The sequence below is a fragment of the Adiantum capillus-veneris genome, chromosome 9 (assembly GCF_014529385.1).
Source record: "Adiantum capillus-veneris isolate H3 chromosome 9, ASM1452938v2, whole genome shotgun sequence".
In the NCBI taxonomy this organism is placed as follows: Eukaryota; Viridiplantae; Streptophyta; class Polypodiopsida; order Polypodiales; family Pteridaceae; genus Adiantum; species Adiantum capillus-veneris.
Window position 1 is genome coordinate 44,824,438 of NC_140939.1, and position 6,015 is coordinate 44,830,452.

Here is a 6,015-nt window from a genome sequence, read left to right on the forward strand (position 1 = left end):
CTTTTCTACATAACCGTGTTGTAGCACAAATACAATTCTTTATCCCGTCCTTTTCCTCCTCATATATGTTTTGCAGTAGGTTTTGTGATTGATAGCTAGCCAAGACCCTCCAACGATGACAACACATAACTCTCTCTCTCTCTCTCTCTCTCTCTCTCTCTCTCTCTGTGTGTGTGTGTGTGTGTGTGTGTGTGTGTGTAAAGGTTTTGTGAAAGTGAGCAACGTCGCCCGTGCACCGGCATGAGTTGAGGATACTACAGAGTGAACTTCACCTGTGTCACACTAAGTAGAAGATGAGGACAAAAAAATGGCACTGCCCCTTCAATGCGGGCTCCCGCACCAAGGGCTGCCTTCACCTCGCCCGAGCTTGAGTAGGACCCCACCCAACTTTGCCAGTGTGTGCTTGCAGCTCGCAACCACAACTACCTTGCCAGTGCTAACCCTCGTGATCCCGCGTTAACTTACAAGTTAGCAGGACTTAGTGCCTCTTGACCTTGGTATGTTCTATAGCAATGCTCACCAAACAAGCCGACTAGTTGGTGGCAAAAGGGATACAACAAACGGGGAAGATAGGGTTTTTCAAGAAGGATTTGTGTGTTGGTGGGAAATAGTTTCGAAGGCCCGCACTGCTAATTTGTACTCAAATTCTTAGATTTTGTTTCTTTAGTAAGATCTGCAAGGCCAAGAACTGCGTTGTTCTTTGGCTAGATTCTTAGAGATTATACAACAAAGTAAGGAGTTAATATTTGTGGTAGGTATAGGTAAAAACTCTAAGGATTGGCTTAGGGTGACTCTTACCATCCGCTCGAGCCTTAGTGTGTAAAGGATTGAGCTTTTGGTTCTAAGTAGGGTCTAATGTAACCACTTGCCCCTCAAGGCTAAGCATGAACTTGAGGCTCTTTTGTATTTTTCTTGGTGACATTATGGTGTAGTACAGCCACTCACAATTATGAGTTTTGCCAAAAAAAAAAAAAAAGATGAAGCGAATGCTAAGTTTGAGGTATGTGTGCAACCATGGGCAAAGTTTCCATACAAGCGAACGCACGTTTTTCCAAAGGATCTTTAAGGTACCCCCACACGGAAGCGGGTAATTTTTTAGATCAAGGAATTTGACCACACCATGTGGTGGTCACACGTGAAGAGGGAGGTAATTGTTATTTTGGAAGGGGGGGTTGAGCATTTGCACCTCAAAGAGGTGTAGTTGACTCACCCCACTGCTGTAAGAATTTATGAATCTTTTTAGGAGTTTGTAAAAGTGCATAGAAAAATGTGAACTTCTTCTAGTTTTTCCATGTCCTCGACTCTCTTCCCCATGTGTAGCTTTCATTTTCCTCAACCCCAAAGCATGGAAGAAAATGAATAAACTAATTTTTTATTCTTCAACTTTAAGCTTTGCGTTTTCTTTCAAATTTTAAATCTTTAACAAGAAGATTTGGCTTGCACCTTTTTGGACGTCCTTGTCTTAGGCTACCTTCTTTTTGTTTGAGTAAAAAACTCTACACACACATACATTTTCTCCCTCTCAAATGTTTTTTATTGTGAAAACAATCCAAGGTGTGGTTGTGTCCACTTTTTAGAGCGAGCGGTAGGTCAAGTGCCTTGGTGACTACAAGGGGTAATTAAGGTTTTCTCTATTACAACTAACCCCCTCTCGTGTGGGAGCCCTGTAAGTTAGAAAGCCCATGTGAGTCTGGTCAAAATTTGAAGGTAGCGCTATATTTGCAGCTAGAAATAGCTTTCTGCTTTTGGAAACTTTCCTAAAAACATGCTTTTTCTTTTGGTGATCAGATTTTCAACTTACCATTCAATTTTTACAAAAAAATTGGCCAATGGAGTAGTATCCGTTCAACTAATGGAAACCATAGCTAGACTATGCCGCACCGTAATGTCCTCACATAATTATGACTCTCCCATTCTATCCTAGCATATTTACGCTACCGCTTTTTATAAAAATTATTCTCATAAAATTCTCGTTTAGTCCCGTTTTTGCTGTAGGTGATCATTTTTAAATTCGACGGAGACTAAAATTAATATTTGTATATTTAGATCATCCTAAAACGCACATTGCTTTTCAAAAACACCGAAAAGTATGATAAGATAAAAATAGCATAAAAAACAAAAAAATATAAAATTGAACCACGGGTTCCCCTCGTCCACTAAATCAGAAAGCGGACTCCCACTAAATAGCACTTAAACTCATGAAAAGTTAAAAATAGCGTGAAAAGCACTCAAAAAGTATATTTTTACAAGACGGAACCATAGCTTTCCTAGAACACGTATATCAAGGATCCGACCTTGCTTTTTACAAAAAAGCACCTGAAAGCATAAAAAGCATGAAATTCAAATAGTGGATTTTTCCAAAACTGAACTAAACGTTTGTCTAACCTACTGGAACAAGGAAAAAACCTTGGCTTTTACTTTAGAATGTTAAGCATCTTAAGTAAATTTGGCAAAACATAATTTGAAAGATGATTTTTTCTATTTTTAAAAGAGACCCAAAAGTTAGGGATCTTACATTCTGCCATACTTGAAAAATTCAAGCTATCCTTACCTTTACATGACATCAGGATAATCTAGTTTCATTACATCATCACGTTCCCAAGTGGTATCTTCCTGAGGATACGTTTTACCATTTAACAAGGTGTTTGATAATGGTCCGATTACGTAGAGTCTTGGTTCTGCTCTGAAGTATTACTTTCCGATATACTTCAAAACTTCCATCGGTAGAGGTAGATAATAGAAAATCACAAGAATATGTTGCGGATCAGATACATACTTCTTGAGTAAGTTGACATGAAAAACATGTTGTACCTTTATGTGAGGTGGTAACAAGAGTCTGTAAGGTTAATCATTATTCACCTCTTTGATTACAAAAGGTCCACAATGTGTAGCATTAATTAGCTCCTTACACTTATCCATTGATAAAGAACTATGTTTGCGTTTTTCTCTCAGAAGTACCATATCGCCCTCTTAAAAAAATTTGGCAAATCATTTTGGATCAGTATAACTCTTGTGTCGATCTTGAGCAATCTTAATATCTTGTCATATAGGATTGGTTTGTAGTTTCATTTCATCCAACATTTCTTTGGATGCTTGAACTCGTATGAGAAGGTCTATCCATTTGAGTGGATTAAGACACTCTTGTCCGTAGAATGCTTGAAAAGGAGACATTTCAATTGAGCATTGAAATAAGAAATTATACGCAAATTCAACCAAATAAAAATATTGAGTCGATCTACTCTGCTCGTGCATACAGTAAGCTCTTAATATGTCTTCAATATTTGATTTGTTCTTTGTGCCTGCTTTCAGTTTGAGGATGATAAGAAGTACTAAAGGCTTATTAGGTTGCTGTAGCTTTTTTGGCTTGCTAAGGTCTTAGTATCCATATGGGTGACGGTTGTTTATCTCTAGCTTTTAGACATATGTCTCTCAAGAAGCCTTAAAAGTTTTGAAGGAAAAGACATCATGTCCTTTCAAATGCTATATTTCAAAGCATTCATTGTTTGCTGAAAAAGGCTTTAGAGAACAATATAATTAAAATTGTATTTATAGGATAATGTGATGTGAAGTATTGATTCAATTTTTTAAAATATATGATTTGGAGAGAGTCCTTTCATTAAGGACCTTATAAAGATTCATCCTATTCAATTGTTTTATTATTTTCTATGCTTATTGAATCTATTTTTTTCTATGACGGCATTAAAATATTCTTTTGTTTTAGTTTTTCAATGTATCTTTTTATTTTATTTTTTTTCTTTTATATAATATTTTAAATAATTTTGATTTCAAATGATAATGTGGAATGATACTCCTCTAATTTGTGGAAACTCCAAAATACCCTCAAATTTCAAATACCCTTGTATCTATTTTGGTTAGATTGTTCAAGATTTTGGAATCTTTATTCTTTTTTGACAATTGAGATCTCTTTTTGAGTGCATAGCATGTGATTTTTCACAAATTACCTCGCAAAAGAAGGCAATTATGTCTAGAAATAAGGAAGCCATTCATCTCCAAAGCAGCTCAAATTCCATTTCTAGTATCTTGTATAGATAGACAATCACTCTTCTTATGAAAAGCTACAAATTGTTTTATCTTTGGAATTATTTAATCTCACAAGAGGTATTTTAGAATTTTGGAAAATTTGAAGGGCATTCTAGGGATTTATGACAAAGTATTGGGGGTATTCTTAAATTTTTTTGAAATTTGAGGGGTATGTTTAGAATGTCCACAAATTAGAGAGATATTTTGGTAAATCATTTGCTCCATGTGACTTTAGACACTCATTGAAACTTACTCTCCATAATCTTATCCCCCCTTAACTTAGCAGGACTTCGTGCTTCCTCATCTTGTTTCAAAAAAACATAATATTTTATTGTGATACCACATATTTTCAAATACTTGGGTCACTTTTAACTTTTCTCTCACAAAGAAATCGATTATTATGAAATTCTTCTCAATAGCCTTATGTAGATGTAGGCCATAGTGAATTTTCACCTTGTTTTCTTTCTTTTTTGGCTTGCTAAAGGTCTTAGTAAGGAAAGGGTGAAGGTGGTTCAATTTTCATTGTTAGATAAGTGTCCCTAAATAGAAATAAATCCTGACCTTTTTAAATGTTATTTTCCAATGCTACATTCACTTCTGAAGATTTTTTGCATGCTAGCTTGAAAAGTGATGTGGGTAAGGGGCCCTTGTAAAGCCCCGTTTGGTGTCCAAATAAATGTGTCATTGTTTGATGCCCTTGCTCGTGTTGAGCAGGTTGTTGTTGTAAATTTTTTGTTTTATTAATTTTACACACTGAGAGTCTCTGAGTTTTGGAAAAAAACAAGTTTTCTAGCATGCTTGAAAAAAACTTTAGAGCTCAATAACGTATTAAACAATATATTCATAGTAGTTTGATCCCATATTGTGAGATATTGATAAAGGTTTCTTTCATCTAAGGACTTCATATAGAATCATTTCACTAAATTGTCACTACAAGAGGTCCTTCAATGTAGCGATGCTCGTAGTGCGACGCTCAAATCGGAAAACGCCCGGCGTCGCTATATAACAAAGACTATAGAGACGCTCATAGAGACGCCTATAGCGACGGCACCAGCATGACATCCAAGGCCCAAGAAGCATTAGAAATCACCATCCTTGCAAACTCCTTACTTGATATGTTTGCAAAATATGGCATGCTTGCAAAAGCACGAGAGATATTGAAGAGGCTTCCGTTCAAGGAAAATGTGGTCTCTTGGAACTCATTCTTCTGCAGGATACAACCAAAATAGGATTCCGATCAAGGAATATGTTGGCTCTTGGAATTCATTGATTGCAGGATACACCTAGCATGAGCTTTGTGATGAAGGTATGAATCTTTGATATGTTTCAAGAAGATGTGCAACATTGGCATGACACGAGATATGTGCACTTTTTCTTTTATAAGAAAATCCTATAGCAGCTTAGGAGCCTCATGCAAGGGCCACAAAATACATGCTAACATAGCTAGGGATGGGCCATTGTGCATTGGTCTATGGTTCTTGGCATTTCCTTGGTAGGAATGTATGCCATGCTTCCGAAACCTCAATGGGTTACTAGAAGGATATTATCAGTCAAGGAAGGATGAGTTGATGCCATGTCATTTGTGAAGCTGATACAGGAAAGCATTAAGTCAAATTTGGTGACTTTTAGCATTGTGCTTGACGCATGCATTCATTCGGGATTATTGAATGAGGGAAAATTTTACATTGAGACCATGATTACAACCATGGGGACCATCTTAAAGCGAGAACACCACTCCCCAAGCCTCCCCCCTAATTCCCAATTGTTGCATCGCTTGCTCGTCCCTAGTGCACAATCCACTACTCTCTCTGATGAACACGGAGTCATTCAACTTGCAAATGGACATGTACAACCTGTGGACGATGACCACCTTTGATATCCACCCTACACCATGCCCAATTGATAGTTGTCCACCATGTACCCTCTCGGTGCCATGCTCCATGCTTTTGATTTGCATGCATAGATTAACGAGTG